Source organism: Heterodontus francisci, chromosome 34 (assembly GCF_036365525.1).
Source record: "Heterodontus francisci isolate sHetFra1 chromosome 34, sHetFra1.hap1, whole genome shotgun sequence".
In the NCBI taxonomy this organism is placed as follows: Eukaryota; Metazoa; Chordata; class Chondrichthyes; order Heterodontiformes; family Heterodontidae; genus Heterodontus; species Heterodontus francisci.
Genome location: NC_090404.1, coordinates 43015677 through 43032781, shown reverse-complemented (window position 1 = coordinate 43032781; position 17105 = coordinate 43015677). Strand labels below are relative to the sequence as shown.

General features: G+C 46.3%; 1 long non-coding RNA gene and 1 pseudogene across 1 annotated transcript; both read left to right on the top strand.

Annotated features, from left to right (window-relative positions):
• The window catches only part of LOC137348857 (zinc finger protein 271-like), a 140102-nt pseudogene that overhangs the window by 11988 nt on the left and 111009 nt on the right, over positions 1 to 17105 (top strand).
• On the top strand, positions 155 to 17033 carry LOC137349420 (uncharacterized). The gene is made up of 4 exons (XR_010969394.1): positions 155 to 371; positions 10652 to 10775; positions 13708 to 13837; positions 16167 to 17033. It is a non-coding gene; the product is annotated as an uncharacterized lncRNA (long non-coding RNA).

Genomic DNA, 17105 nt, shown 5'->3' with positions numbered 1-17105 from the left:
GTAAATTGCAGCCTATACTGCCCAGAATGCACCGCGCGCAGAAATACGGCCTATCTCCACCCCAAGAACAGCAACACGCAGGCGTCAGAAGGCTCCGCCCCACGGTGTCCGCCTGTCTCCGTGGAGCATGCGCGGTGCCGCTCCCGGAAGCTGAGCGCAGCCTCGGTAACACCGAGTTTCAACGGCTCTCAGGCCCTGAATCAGAGCCGCCGGGTTCGGCGGACGTGCGGCGAGAATCCCGGGGGAAGGGAGGGGCCGCATTGAAGTGATGGTGCAGCGACTTCTCTATTCGACTTCAGTATCCGAGCCGCCACTTCTCAGTTTCTTCTCCCGTTTCCACCGAGTCAGGAAGCCTGTGAGTTGATTGGCTGGTAAGTTTTGTAACTTTGTTTCCCTTTCTCCAGAGTTCGGAAGTTTGTCCAAGGAGCTGGAAATTAAACATTCCAGTTTTCATCAGAATAAGGGGCAGCTTCCTCAGATTTAACTGACACCAATAGAAGGGAAGTGAGTAGCCGGTGAGTAGTCTTTTATTTTTAAGTATTGAGGTTTATTATTTATTTATTTAGAGATACACCGAGTCTGTGCCGACCATCAACCAGCCATTTATATTAATCCTACATTAATCCCATATTCCTACCACATCCCCTCAATTCCCCTACCACCTACCTACAGTAGGGGCAATTTACAATCGCCAATTTACCTATCAACCTGCAAATCTTTGGCTTTGGGAGGAAACCGGAGCACCCAGCAGAAACCCACGCGGTCACAGGGAGAACCCAGAATCGCTGGAGCTGTGAGGCTGCGGTGCTCACCCCTGCGCCGCTCGTAGTAGCAAGTTTATTACCTAATAGCTGGCGCAATTGCAGGGCTGCTGCAACCTCTGCAGTGAACATCCTGTGCAATAGAAAATAGAAAACATAAAACATGGCAGGCTATAAATAAAGAGCGGGGCTCAATGCCCTTACTTATCTGGTAGCGGAGCGACGACTGGTGGACATGTGAGGAAGCTGATCCAGAGCGGCGACAGGCTCCCTGTGCCTCTTGGCATGCGCTGAGACTCGAAAGAGGGAAAAAAAGGACTTAGTGATATCACGGGAAATTTTCAAGGTGACGGAAAGCGTCACAGACGGGAGCTTTAGAGAAGTGGTTGCACCCAAAGTGCAGGCAGATAGATGGGTGACCGCTAGAAGGGGCAGGCAGTCAGTGCAGGAATCCCCTGTGGCTATCCCCCTCTCTAACAAGTATACCGTTTTGGATACTGTTGGGGGGGGTGGCCTATCAGGAGAAAACAGCAGCAGCCAGAGCAGTGGCACCACGGTTGGCACTGTTGTTCAGCAAGGAGGGACAAAGTGCAGAAGAGTAATAGTTATAGGGGACTCTATAGTCAGGGACACAGATAGGCGCTTCTGTGGATGTGAAAGAGACTCCAGGAAGGTATGTTGCCTCCCTGGTGCCAGGGTCAAGGATGTCTCTGAACGGACAGAGGGCATTGTGAAGTGGGAGGGTGAACAGCCAGAGGTTGTGGTACACATCGGTACCAATGACATAGGCAGGAAGAGTGATGTCCTGCAGGGGGAGTTTAGGGAGTTAAATAGTAAGTTAAAAAACAGGACCTCTAGGGTTGTAATCTCTGGATTACTCCCTGTGCCACGTGCCAGTGAGGCTAGAAATTGGAAGATAATGCAGCTAAACACGTGGCTGAGCAGCTGGTGTAGAAGGGAGGGTTTCAGATATCTGGACCATTGGGCTCTCTTCAGGGACAGATGGGACCTGTACAAGAAGGATGGGTTGCATCTAAACTGGAAGGGCACTAATATCCTGGCTGCAAGGTTTGCTAGTGTCATTCGGGAGGGTTTAAACTAGTGTGGCAGGGAGGTGGGAACCAGAGCAGTAGGACAGCTAGTGAAGTAAATGAGGAAGACATAGTAAATAAGGCCAGTGGGACGAAGAGGAAGAGCAGGCAGGGAGATGTTGCTGAGCACAGCAGGACTGGTGGTCTGAAGTGCATTTGTTTCAATGCGAGAAGTATAACAGGTAAGGCAGATGAACTTAGAGCTTGGATTAGTACTTGGAAATATGATGTTGCTATTACAGAGACTTGGTTGAGGGAAGGGTAGGATTGGCAGCTAAATGTTCCAGGCTTTAGAAGCTTCAGGTGGGATAGAGGGGGATGTAAAAGGGGTGGGGGAGTTGCATTACTGGTTAAGGAGAATATCACAGCTGTACTGCGGGAGGACACCTCATAGGGATCATACAGCAAGGCAATATGGGTGGAGCTCAGGAATAGGAAGGGTGCAGTCACAATGTTGGGGGTTTACTGCAGGCCTCCCAACAGCCAGCGGGAGGTAGAGGAGCAGATATGTGGACAGATTTTGGAAAGATGTAAAGGTAACAGGGTTGTAGTGGTGGGTGATTTTAACTTCCCCAATATTGACTGGGACTCACTTAGTGCTAGGGGCTTGGATGGGGCAGAATTTGTGAGGAGCATCCAGGAGGGCTTCTTGAAACAGTATGTAGATAGTCCAACTAGGGATGGGGCCATTCTGGACCTGGCATTGGGGAATGAGCCCGGCCAGCTGGTCGAAGTTTCAGTGGGGGAGCATTTCGGGAGCAGTGACCATAATTCCATAAGTTTTAAGGTACTTGTGGATAAGGATAAGAGTAGTCCTCGGGTGAAGGTGCTAAATTGGGGGAAGGCTAAATATAACAATATTAGGCAGGAACCGACGAATTTAGTTTGGGGGCGGCTGTTTGAGGGTAAATCAACATCTGACATGTGGGAGTCTTTCAAACGTCAGCTGATTAGAATCCAGGACCAGCATGTTCCTGTGAGGAAGAAAGACAAGTTTGGCAAGTTTCGGGAAGCTTGGATAACACGGGATATTGTGAGCCCAGTCAAAAAGAAAAAGGAAGCATTTGTAAGGGCTGGAAGGCTAGGAACAGATGAAGCACTTGAGGAATATAAAGACAGTAGAAAGTAACTTAAGCAAGGAGTTAGGAGGGCTAAAATGGGTCATGAAAAGTCATTGGCAAACAGGATTAAGGAAAATCCCAAGGCTTTTTATACATATATAAAGAGCAAGAGGGTAACCAGGCAAAGGGTTGGCCCACTCAAGGACAGAGATGGGAATCTATGCGTGGAGCCAGAGGAAATGGGTGAGGTGCTAAATGAGTACTTTGCATCAGTATTCACCAAGGAGAAGGACTTGGTGGATGATGAGCACAGGGAAGGGAGTGCAGATAGTCTCAGTCATCTCATTATTAAAAAGGAGGAGGTGTTGGGTGTCTTGCAAAGCATTAAGGTAGATAAGTCCCCAGGGCCTGATGGGATCTACCCTAGAATACTGAGGGAGGCAAGGGAAGAAATTGCTGGGACCTTGACAGAAATCTTTGCATCATCATTGGCTACAGGTGAGGTCCCAGAGGACTGGAGAATAGCCAATGTTGTTGCTTTGTTTAAGAAGGGTGGCAAGGATAATCCAGGAAATTATAGGGCGGTGAGCCTTACGTCAGTGGTAGGGAAACTATTAGAGAGGATTCTTCGGGACAGGATTTACTCCCATTGGAAACAAACGAATTTATTAGCGAGAGGCAGCATGGTTTTGTGAAGGGGAGGTCGTGTCTTACTAATTTGATTGAGTTTTTTGAGGAAGTGACGAAGATGATTGATGAGGGAAGGGTGGTGGATGTTGTCAATATGGACTTTAGTAAAGCCTTTGACAAGGTCCCGCATGGCAGACTGGTGCAAAAGCTGAAGTCATACGGGATCAGAGGTGAACTGGCAAGATGGATACGGAACTGGCTCAGTCACAGAAGACAGAGGGTAACAGTGGATGGGTGTTTTTCTGAATGGAGGGATGTGACTAGTGGTGTTCCGCAGGGATCAGTGCTGGGACCTTTGCTGTTTGTAGTATATATAAATGATTTGGAGGAAAATGTAGCTGATCTGATTAGTAAGTTTGCGGACGACACAAAGGTTGGTGGAGTTGCGGATAATGATGAGGATTGTCAGAGGATACAGCAGGATATAGATCAGTTGGAGACTTGTGCGGAGAAATGGCAGATGGTGTTTAATCAGGACAAATGTGAGGTAATACATTTTGGAAGGTCTAATGCAGGTGGGAGGTATACAGTAAATGGCAGAACCCTTAGGAGTATTGACAGGCAGAGAGATCTGGGCGTACAGGTCCACAGGTCACTGAAAGTGGCAACGCAGGTGGATAAGGCAGTCAAGTAGGCATACGGCATACTTGCCTTCATCGGTCGGGGCATCGAGTATAAAAATTGGCAAGTCATGCTGCAGCTGTACAGAACTTTAGTTTGGCCACACTTAGAATATTGCGTGCAATTCTGGTCACCACACTACCAGAAGGACGTGGAGGCTTTGGAGAGGGTACAGAGGAGGTTCACCAGGATGTTGCCTGGTCTGGAGGGCATTAGCTATGAGGAGAGGTTGGAAAAACTCGGATTGCTTTCACTGGAACAATGGAGGTGGAGGGGCGACATGATAGAGGTTTACAAAGTTATGAGCGACATGGACAGAGTGGATAGTCAGAAGCTTTTTCTCAGGGTGGAAGAGTCAGTTACTAGGGAACATAGGTTTGAGGTGCAAGGGGCAAAGTTTAGAGGGGATGTGCGAGGCAAGTTCTTTACACAGAGGGTGGTGAGTGCCTGGAACTTGCTGCCAGGGGAGGTGGTGGAAGCAGATACGATAGCGACGTCTAAGAGACATCTTGACAAATATATGAATAGGAAGGGAATAGAGCGATATGGGCCCTGGAAGTGCAGAAGATGTTAGTTTCGGCAGGCATCAAGATTAACGCAGGCTTGGAGGGCCGAATGGCCTGTTCCTGTGCTGAACTGTTCTTTGTTCTTTGTTTGTGATTGGTTGGGTAATTAACAACTGTTAGTCAATTTAATTAGCTTTAAAAAAATAAGGGGAAAGTTGTTTTTTGTTTGAAAAAAGACCTCGAGTGATAAAGTGAGTACTAAGAGTGTGTTTTTTTTCAGTTAGAGTAATTTAGATTGTCGTGGGTAGTGTTTGGAGTAGAACAAGCCTCCAGTGTAATTAATATCTTTTAAAGGGAGTAACTAATTAATCCAAAGGTAAGTCATGGCAGGAGAGCTCAGCCCCGTGATATGCTCCTCCTGCGCTATTTGGGAAATCAGGGATGCTTCCAGTGTCCCTGACTACCATGTGTGCAGGAAGTGGATCCAGCTGCAGCTACTGACTACCCGCATTATGGAGCTGGGGCTGCAGGTGGATTCACTGTGGAGCATCCGCGATGCTGAGGACGTTGTGGATAGCACCTTTAGAGAGGTGGTCACACTGCAGGTAATGGCTGCACAGGCAGAAATGAGATGGGTGACCACCAGATGGAGTAGTAGGCACAGTCAGGTAGTGCAGGAGTCCCCTGTGGCCATCCCCCTCTCAAACAGATAGACCACTTTGGATACTGTTGGGGGGAATGACCTCCCAGGGGAAAGCAGCAACAGCCAAGTTTGTGTTACCACGCATGGCTCTGCTGCACAGCAGGGGAGGAAAAGGACTGGAAGAACTATACTGATAATGGATTCTATCGTAAGGGATACAGATAGGCATTTCTGTGGCCACAAACGTGACTTCAGGATGGTATGTTGCCTCCCTGGTGCTTGGGTCAAGTTAGTCACGGGCGGCACAGTGGCGCAGTGGTTAGCACTGCAGCCTCACAGCTCCAGGGAACTGGGTTCGATTCCGGGTACTGCCTGTGTGGAGTTTGCAAGTTCTCCCTGTGTCTGCGTGGGTTTTCTCCGGGTGCTCCGGTTTCCTCCCACAAGCCAAAAGACTTGCAGGTTGATAGGTAAATTGGCCATTATAAATTGTCACTAGTGTAGGTAGGTGGTAGGGAAATATAGGGACAGGTGGGGATGTTTGGTAGGAATGTAGGATTAGTATAAATGGGTGGTTCATGTTCGACACAGACTCGGTGGGCCGAAGGGCCTGTTTCAGTGCTGTATCTCTAATCTAAATCTAATCTAATGGCTGCAAGACATTCTGAAGGGGGGGTGAACCGTCAGAGGTCGTGGAACACATTGGTACCAACGACGGAGGTAAAAAGAGGATGAGGACCTGAAACAAGAATTTAGGGAGCTCGGTAGCAGATTAAAAAGCAGGACCTCAAAGGTTGTAATCTCTGGATTACTCCAGTGCCACATGCTAGTGAATATAGGAATAGGAGGAAAGAGCAGATTAATGCGTGGCTGAAGAGATGGTGCAGGAGGGAGGGCTTTAGCTTCCTGGATCACTGGGTCTGTTTCTGGCAAAGGTGGGACCTGTACAAGTTGGACGAACATCCTTGCTGGGAGGTTTACGAGTGCTGTTGGGGGCAGTTTCAACACATTTGGCAGAGGAATGGGATACAGAGTGGAGGTATAGGAGCGGGTGATGCTCAGTCAAATATAGAAGAGAAACTGAGTCAGTCTGTTAGGCAGAGCAAATATAGACCTGTTAAGGCACAAGTGACAAATGCAAGGCTGGACTGCATTTATTTTAATGCAAGACAGATGAATTGAGGGCGTTGATTAGCACATGTGATTATGATATAGTTGCTATCACAGAGATGGTTGAGGGAAGGGCAGGACTGGCAGCTCAATATTCCAGGCTATAGAATCTTCAGGTATGACAGGAGAAGGGATAAAAGAGGAGGTCGCATTGCTCTGTTGATCAAGGAGTCAATTACTGCAGTAAGGAGGGATGATATCTGAGAAGGTTCTTCACATGAGGCCAGATGAGTAGAACTTAAAAACAAAAAGGGGCTATCACTTGGCTGGGAGTGTACTACAGGCCTCCAAACAGTCAGGGAGAGATAGAGGAGCAGATATGTAGGTAAATCTCAGAGAGGTGTTAAAATAATGCAGTAATAATAGTAGGGGATTTCAACTAACCTGATATCAACTGGGATGGTCTTACTGTAAAAAAAACTTCAAGGGGGCAGAATTCTTAAAATATATACAGGAGACTTTTTTGAGCCAGTACATAGAAAGTCCAACAAGAAAAGGCGCAGTACTGGACCTAATCCTGGGGAATGATGCTGGACAAGTGGTAGAAGTGTCAGTGGGGGTGCATTTCGGGGATAGTGACCATAACTCTAAGAAAAAGACAAAGGCGGGCTGGAAATAAAAGTACTGAATTGGGGGAAGGCTAATTTCAATATGATAAAACAGGATCTGGCCAAAGTGGACTGGGAGCAGCAACTTGTAGGAAAGTCTGCATCAGACCAGTGGGAGTCATTCAAAGAGGAAATAGTGAGGGTTCAGAGGCAACATGTACCCGTAAAAGTGAAGGGTAGGACCAACAAGTCCAGGGAACCCTGGATGTCAAGGGATATAGAGGATTGGATCAGGAAAAAAAACCGAGGCTTTTGCCAGATTCAAAGTGCTGAAAACAGCAGAGGACCTGGAGGAGTATAGAAAGTGTAGTGGGGTGGGGGGGGGGGGGGTACAAAAAAAAGTAATTAGGAGAGCAAAGAGGGGGCATGAAAAAACACTGGCGGGCAAGATCAAGGAAAATGCTGAGGCATTTTCTAAGTATATTCAGGGCAAGAGGATAACCAGTGAAAGAGTGGGGCCCATTAGGGACCAAAGTGCCAATCTGTGTGTGGTGCCGGAGGACATAGGTGAGGTTTTAAATGATTACTTTGCATCTGTGTTCACTATGGAGAAGGATGATGTAGGTGTAGAGATCAGGGAGGGGGATTGTGATACACTTGAACATATTAGCATTGAAAGTGAGGAAGTATTAGCTGTTTTAGCGGGCTTAAAAGTGGATAAATCCCCAGTCCCAGATGAGATGTATCCCAGGCTGTTATGTGAGGCAAGGGAGGAGATAGCAGGGGCTCTGACATAAATTTTCAGATCCTCTCTGGTCACAGGAGAGGTACCAGAGGACTGGAGGACTACGAATGTGGTGCCATTATCAAGACGGGTAGCAGGGATAAACCAGGTACTTACAGGCCAGTGAGTCCAACATCAGTGGTTGGGAAAGTATTGGAAAAAGTTCTGAGGGACAGGATTAATCTTCAGTTGGAGAGGCAGGGATTAATCAGGGATAGTCAACATGGCTTTGTCAGGGGGAGATCGTGTCTAACTAACCTGATTGAATTTTTCAAGGCAGTAACGAGGTGTGTAGATGAGGGTAAAGCAGTTGATGTAGTCTGCATGGATTTCAGTAAGCTTTTGATAAGGTCCCACTTGGGAGAGTGGTTAAGAAGGTCAGAGCCCATGGGATCCAGGGCAATTTGGCAAATTGGATCCAAAATTGGCTTAGTGGCAGGAGGCAGAGGGTGATGGTCGAGGGTTGTTTTTGCGAGTGGAAACCTGAGACCAGTGGTGTACCGCAGGGATCGGTACTGGGACCCTTACTGTTTGTAGTGTACATTAATGATTTCGATGTGAATATAGGAGGCATGATAAGTAGATTCGCAGTTGACATGAAAATTGGTGGTGTCGTAAATAGTGAGGAGGAAAGCCTTAGATTACAGGACGATGTAGATGGGCAGAGCAGTGGCAAATAGAATTTAATCCTGAGAAATGTGAGGTGATGCATTTTGGGAGGACTAACAAGGCAAGGGAATATACAATGGATGGGAGGACCCTAGGAAGTACTGAAGGTCAGAGGGGCCTTGGTGTACTTGTCAATAGATCACTGAAGGCAGCAGCACAGGGAGATAAGGTGGTTTGGAAGGCATATGGGATACTTGCCTTTATCAGCTGAGGCATAGAATATAAGAGCAGGGAGGTTATGGTGGAGCTGTATAAAACGCGAGTTAGGCCACAGCTGGAGTACTGTGTACAGTTCTAGGCACCACACAATAGGAAGGATGTGATTGTATTGGAGAGGGTGCAGTGGAGATTCACCAGGATGTTGCCTGGGCTGGAGCATTTCAGGTATGAAGAGAGACTGAAAAGGCTGGGGTTGTTTTCGTTAGAGCAGAGAAGGCTGAAGGGGGACATGATTGAGGTATTCAAATTTATGAGGGGCATTGATAGGTTCGATAGGAAGAAACTTTTTCCCTTCTTGGAGGTGTCAATAACCAGGAGACATTGATTTTAAGGTAAGGGGCAGGAGGTTTAGAGAGGATTTGTGGGAAAAAACAAGTTTCACCCAGAGGGTGGTTGGAATCTGAAAAGCACTGCCTGAAGAGGTGGTAGAGGCCGGAACCCTCACAACATTTAACAAGTATTTAGATGAGCACTTGAAACACCATAGCAGACAAGACTATGGGCCAAGTGCTGGAAAATGGGATTAGAATAGTTAGGTGCTTGATGGCCGGCACGGACACGATGGGCCGAAGGGCCTGTTTCTGTGCTGTAGAACTCTCTGACTCTATTTACAGCACAGGAGGAGGCCATTCTGCCCATTGTATCTGTTCATCCCACTTTCCAGTTGTTCCGACCTCACAGATTGTCAATATGAAAAATATGAGATATGAATCCCCAGACCACACTAATAAATTACACAAGATTTCACATTTTCAGTCTTTTGTTCTAATAACTAAACTAAAAGAAATCCCCAATTAACTAAACAGCACTTTGATTGTAAATTGTGGTGTCAGCTATTTCCAAAGATATTTTCTTTACTTATTCAACACTTGACTATCTCACACCACACTGATACATTACACAGTCCTTTTTGATGACAAAAGCCTTTGCAGTGACAAGTTCCAAATTCCTGCCAATGGTGGGGCTGCTCCGACCTCTGGAGTGCACATCCTGTGTAATGTGCCAACTCCAGATAACCATTTGTGTAGGAAGTATCATTGGGGGAAGTGGTGACATCAGGGTAATGTCACTGGAACATGGGTTCGATTCCCACCACGGCAGATGGTGAAATTTAAATTCAATTAATAAATCTGCAATTAAAAAGCCATCTGGTTCACTAATGGGAAATCTGTTGTCATTACCTGGTCTGGCCGACATGTGACTCCAGATCCACAGCAATGTGGCTGACTCTGAAATGCCCTCTGAAATGGCCGAGCGAGCCTCTCAGTTGTCAAGGGCAGTTTGGGATGGACAATAAATACTGGCCGAGCCAGCAACACCCACATCACATGGATGAAGATAAAACAAGTTGCAGCAGCTCGCACTCCGGTTTTCGGAACATGAACTGCAGCTGGTGTCACTGCGGTGCATCCATGAGGTGAGAGATTTGTGGACAGCACGTTTATAGATATGGTCACCCTGCAGCTTAAGAGTATGCAGGGAGAGAGGCAATGGGTGGCCAACTGACAGTCAAGAAGAAACAGGCAGGGAATGCAGGAGACCCCTGAGTGCATCTCACTCTCCAACCAGTATTCAGTTCTGAATACTGATGAAAGTGATGGTTCATCTAAGGAGTGCAGCCAGAGTCAAGGCCATGGCTGCACAGTTGGATCAGCTTCACAGAGGGTCACAAAGCTGACTGACTGAGCAATAGTGATAGGAGATTTGATAGGGGAATACACAGGCGTTTCTGCAGCCGCAGACGTGAATCCAGGCTGGTGTGTGGCCTCCCTCAGGACAATGTACAGCAGGGTGCATGTACAGTCATCCTGGGCCAGGAAGCAGGAGGAGAGAATGTTGTGAATTTCTATCCTGGACTGACAGTGATGGTTTTTGTAAACTCCTTTTACAGGGGCTTAGAAGCAGGGGATATGCAGATGGCGAATCTCGAGCCAAACATCACATCAAGATCTGACAGAGTCACTCGATACATCAGGACCTGAATATCATCGGCCTTTGAATGTGGAAGGAGAAAGGTTTGTCTGTTCTGTCTGTGGGAAAAGATTTCAGGTCTCAGTGAGAGTGGAAAAGCACTGAGATACACAAAGCCCTGGTTAGACCACACCTGGAGTATTGTGTTCAGTTCTGGGCACCACACCTTCGGAAGGATATAATGGCCTTGGAGGGAGTGCAGTGTAGATTTACCTGAATAATACCTGGACTCCAAGGGTTAAATTACGAGGAGAGATTACACAAATGAATCAGAGTCATTACAGCACAGAAGGAGGACATTGATCTTTTTGATTCCATCCCAGCTCTCTGTAGAACAATCCAGTCAGTCCCATTCCCCCACTCTATCCCCGTAGTCCTGCAGGTTTATTTCCCTCAAGTGCCCATCTAATTTCCTTTTGTAATCATTGATCGTCTCCACTTCCACCACCCTCGTAGGCAGTGAGTTCCAGGTCATTACCACTCACTGTGTAAAAAAACTGCTTCCTCACAGCCCTCCTGTATCTCAAAACCTGAATCTGTGTCCACTAATCCTTGTATCATCAGCTAATGGGAACAGCTTTTCTTGGTCTGCCTTATCTAAACCTGTCATCATTTTCAACACCTCTATCAGATCTTCCCTCAATCTCCTTTGCTCCAAGGAGAACAACACCAGCTCCTCCAACCTAACCTTGTAGTTAAATTCTCTCATCTCAGGAACCATTCTGATAAATCTCTGCACCCTCTCAAGGACCTTCACATCCTTCCTAAAGTGTGGTGACCAGAACTGGATGCAATACTCTAGTTGTGGCCTAACCAGAGCTTTATAAATGTTCAGCATAACTTCCTTCCTTTTGTGTTCAATACCTCTATTTATGCGGCCCAAGATCCCATTTGCTTTGCCAGCTGTTCCCTCAATACATCCTTCCACTTTCAGTGATCTCTGCACATGAACCCTCAGGTCCCTCTATCCCTGCAAACTCTTTAGAACTGTACCATTAAGTGTATGTTGCCTCTCCCTATTCCTTCTGCCAGAATGAATCACCTCACTGTGAGGGTTGTAGTCCCTGGAATTCAGAAGATTAAGGGGTGATTTGATTAAAGTTTTCAAGATATTAATTGAAACTGATAGGGTAGATAGAGAGAAACTCTTCTCCATCACCTGCAGTACTCGGCAGCATCGTCTAAAACATAGAGCCATAACTTTCATTAATCCACCCCTGGGCCCAGTGAACCTGAGCATTAATCCACCCAGGCTGAATGTACACAGAATTACAGCCCAGAAACAGGCCGTTCAGCCCCACTAGTCTGTGCTGCTGTTTATAATCCACATGAGCCTCCTCCCAATCTGATTACCTTGTCCCACTCTGTCCCCATATCCCTCTAGTCCCTTCTCCCTCATTAATGTATTGAGCCTCCCCTTAAACACATCATTGTTATCACCTTCAACCACTCCACATGGCAGTGAGTTCCACATTCTCACCACTCTCTGAGTAGAGAAATTCCTCCTAAGTTCTCTATTTGACCAGTTAATGTCTGTATTATATTGCTGCCCCCTTGTTCTGACTGACTGATAATTTTAAAGACCTCTATCAGATCTCCTCCTAGTCTTCTCTTTTCCAGAGAAAGGATCCCCAGCCTGCTCAATCTTGCTGGATAGTAACATCCTCTCTGGTGACATCTTTGTAAATCTATTCTGCACTTTCTTCAGTCTTCAATATCCTTTTTTAATCTGGAGACCAGAACTGCTCACAGTCCTTCTTCGTGAGGTTCTCTATAAATTTAACATTCCCTCCCTGCTGTTACGTTGTATTCTTCTAGAAAAGAACATCAACTCTTTCTTTGCTCTCTTATCAACTTGTGTTGCTCCTTTTAGTGATTTATGTGACTCTGTTCCCAGATCTCTTTGCTCCTCTGCTCCATTTAATTTCTTACATTCTAACCAATAACTGGCCTCCTTATTCCTCCTCCCAAAATGAACCAGCTCACATTTCACTATGTTGAATTTCATTTCCCATTTATCTGTCCAGTCTGCCAGCCTGTTTATATCTTCCTGGATTTCAATGCACTCCTCCTCATTATTAGTTCTATCATCCAGTTTGGTGTCAACTACAAGTTATGAAAACATCCCTCTAATTCCTGAGTCCAAATGTGGGTGAAGAACAGAATTCCCACTGTACTTCACACTATAGTTGATGTCCCGGGCACTCGGGTTTCTGTATAATTTATTTAATAATTTTCTCCATTGTCTCTCTGACCCTGATCTCAATGGGATGACACAAAATCATCCATTCAATATTTGGAGCTTTCAGTGGAGGATTCATTACCCAGGACTCCCGTGATAAGGGTCAGTCCCTTTTCAATGACCACAGGGGCTGAGTGCATTGGCATGGGATCGAACTGTGCACTGAACATGTCCAGCGTAGGTAATGGAGATGGACTGAGATGGACCAGGTGGCTCGAGTGGTGAGAGGAGATGTGGGTACCGGGGAGGAATTGGAGCCTTGGGTGGACTGGTCGGCCAAGAGGCCCCGTGTTTACCTCATGGTGACAGGTCCGGGGGAGAGGGGTCACTGGCCGCTATCTTGGACAGGGCGGGGTCAGGGTGCAAGCACAGCCATCTTGGTGAGGGCACAGAGAGCAAACAGGACCTGACAAATTCTGTTTCCAACTGGGTCTGAGTGCCCAGGAGATGGGGCATCCTGGACAATCGGGTTTTAAGCAGCTTCACCCACTCTCAGGCTGCATGTGATGTTTGCAGCCTTGAAGAGTCCATGGGCGATGTATATATTCAGTGTGAGAGGTTACAGCCCCTGTATCATTACCTCAATGGGCTGCTCCTCAACTTAGAATCCTGGAAATTTACAGTATGGAAGGAGGCCACTCAGCCCAGCGTGTCCTCGCTGGCTGAGCCATCCAGCCTAATCCTTCTTTCCAGCTGTTGGTCCATCGTGTTATGATCCTGTATTTTTTTTCTAGGAAGAATGCGGTGTGCCTTTAAGGCTGGAAAAGGAACAGTACTGCTTTAAGGCAACAAGCTCCAGAGACTGAGTCAAAGAATGTATTCTCGTTGCCCCGGGATACAGCCACTCAGACTGAAGATCGAGAGGTACATTGTTTCCAATTGACATTTGAAACTAGTTGAAAAACTAGCATTTGAGACACCGTTAACAGAGACAGATACAGATGATCATCCAGCATATACTGAAGGAAAAGAGAGCTCTCTCTTGGTTTATTTAGACCCTAATTATTATACTCTCAAAATTTTTTTTAGATCAAGTCAGATTAATTTCATAAAAGAAGATAACCAATTCCTTTAACTACTGAACTGTAATTGTTGAAATTTATCGCTGGAGAAGAACAGCATCAATTCAACTGCTGAGCTAGACTATGAACTGCTCTACTGTTTTATTTTCTCCCCCCACCACCCCCCCCCACCCCCAATCAGACGGCTGTAAGGACTTCAAGCAACCTTGGACTATTCCACTTAGGAAGATTTCACTTCAGCAGGAGCATAAATATGCAAAGACACTATTTTTTCTGTTTAAAATGTTTATATGTTAGTAGTGTTTAAGAAGTTAGTTTTTCGAATTAAACACTTAATTCGTTGATCTAAAGACACCTGGTTTGGTTTGCCTTATTCGGGGGTTAATAGATGCTACAATTTGGCTGGATCTTTCCTTAATTTGGAATGTTTAAAATGTCCGGCGATCTGTGAGGGACGGGACTGAATCAACAGTGTGTTTCTCCCACCACTATCAAAACTGTATATTTTGATTGGGGGGCTTTGACTTGAGCGGTTGGTCGTAATAATACACTTGTAGGTTAGGGCACTAATTGTTTTGAAGGTTTCTGCCTCTACCACCCTCCCAGGCAGTGAGTTGTAGATCCCCACCGCCCTCTGGTTGAAAACATTTCCCCTCAAATCCCTTTTAAATTTCCTACCTCTTACCATAAATCGATGCCCCTGGTTATGGGCCCCTCAACCAAGGGGAATAGGTCCTTCCTAACCACTCTATTTAGACCCATCATCATTTTCTACACTTCAATTCGGTCTCCCCTCAGCCTCCTCTGTTCCAAAGAAAACAACCCTCACCTATCCAATATTTCCTCAGAACGAAAATTCTCCAATCCAGACAACATCCTCGTAAATCTCCTCTGTACCCTCTCTAATATAGCCACATCTTTCCTACAGTGCAGTGACCAGAACTGTACACAGTCCTCCAGCTGTGTTCTAACCAGTGGTTTATACATTTCCAGAGTAACCTCCATGCTCTTATGTTCTCTGCCTTGGCCAATAAAGGCAAGTATCCCTTCCGCCTTATCTACCTGCCCAGCCATATTCAGGGATCTATGAACATGCACTCCAAGTTCCCTCTGTTCCTCTATACTTCTCAATATCCTACCATTTATTGTGTATTCCCTTGCCTTGTTGGCTGTCTCCAAATACATTACCTCACACTTCTCCGGATTGAATTCCAATTGTCACTATTCTGCCCATCTGACCAATCCATTGATATCTTCCTGCAGTTTACAGCTTTCTTCTTCATTATCAACTACATGGTCAGTTTTTGTATCATCTGCAAAGTTTTTAATCAAACCCCCTACATTCAAGTCCAAACCATTGATATATAGAACAAAAAGCAAAGGACCCAGTACTGATCCCTGCAGAACCTCACTGAAAACAGCCTTCCAGTCACACAAACACTCATCAACCATTACTCTTTGCTTCCTGCCTCTGAGTCAATTTTGGCTCTAACTTGCTGCTTTGCTTTTATTTTCATGACCAGTCTGCCTAGTGTGACCTTATCAATGGCCTTGGTTACAGTTTAACCCCATTCTCCTAATCTCTGGCCACTCGGTGTGGAGGTGGGGTGGGGAGGTTGGAGGATCTTTTCTGTGACCTGCTCTTGGGCCTGGTTAAAACTCCACCCACACCCACAGCCCTTTCGATCACATGCCCTTCCAAAACCCCCAGTCCCCCCAATGCCCTCCTCTCCCTCACCTCATCCACCCCAAACCCACCCAGGTTTGTATATTTGAACACTCAGTTCTCACCTTCTCTCTCTCCCTCTCGCTCAGGCTGAGAAACAATGTGTAGGTCCAGGATGTACAGGGACCATGTTGGGAGTGGGTGTGTCACTTTAGCTGCTGCCCTGTCTTCCGTGGTCTTGTCTGTGCCGGGGTGGCCTTCTGCAACCGGTGGACACCTCAGGATACGGAGTGTCTCGTGGACACTGGGAGCAATGTTCTGGTTTAGTTGGGAAGGTTCCCTTTGCTTCTGTTACAATTTGTTGCTTAATTTGGCTTTTAGTTTGAATGGACCACATGTTTGGGGGAAACAAGAGAGGAAAGAATGTTCCATAGAAACTAGAACTGTCTATTCTGAATTTCTACCCTGGACTGACAGTGCTGACTTTTGTAAACTCCTTTTACAGGGTATTAGAATGGGAGTATTTATTGATGGGAAATTCAAACCAAGCATCACATCAAGATCTGACAGAAACACTCGATTCATCAGGACCTGAATATCATCGGACTGAGAATGTGGAAGGAGAAATGTTTGTCTGTTCTGCCTGTGGGAAAAGATTTCAAACATCAGTGTGACTGGAAAAGCACCGAGACACACACACCCGAGTGAGAGTGTTCCAGTGACTGACTGTGGAAAGAGCTTTAACCAGTTACACAGCCTGAGAAAACATCACCATTCACAGCGGGGAGAAACTGTACACGTGTTCTGTGTGTTGACGAGGCTTCAACTGATCATCCAACCTGGAGAGACACAAGGACACCCTCACCATGGAGAAACCGTGGAAATGTGGGGACTGTGGGAAGGGATTCGGTTCTCCATCAAAGCTGGATATTCATTAACTCAGTCACACTGGGGAGAGGCCGTTCACCTGCTCAGTGTGTGGGAAGGGATTCACTCAGTTATCACACCTGCTGACACAGCAGAGAGTTCACAAGGGTAGGTTGGAGAAGTTGGGGTTGTTCTCCTTGGAGCAAAGGAGATTGAGGGAAAATTTCACAGAAATAAACTTGCAGGGCTTTGGGCTGATGTGGGGCAGTGGGACTGAGTGGATTGCTCCCTGGAGAGCTGACATGGAATTGATGGGCCAAATGGCCTTGTTCTGTGCTGTAAATGATGCTGTGTCTCTGTGACTGTGTTTTGAGACAGGATATCCCAGCTCTCCACCCTGGTATTCTCAGTATGAACAGGATTCGGAGTGGGGAGGACTCACTAACCATGGTTTACTGTAAATGTTAAAGTTAATATCAAAATTAAAGGAATGGAATTGCACAAAGATGGGTGGCAGGTCAGAATGTTGGACAGAATATAGAAAAACAGTAAAGAATGACTAAAAGATTGATAAGGA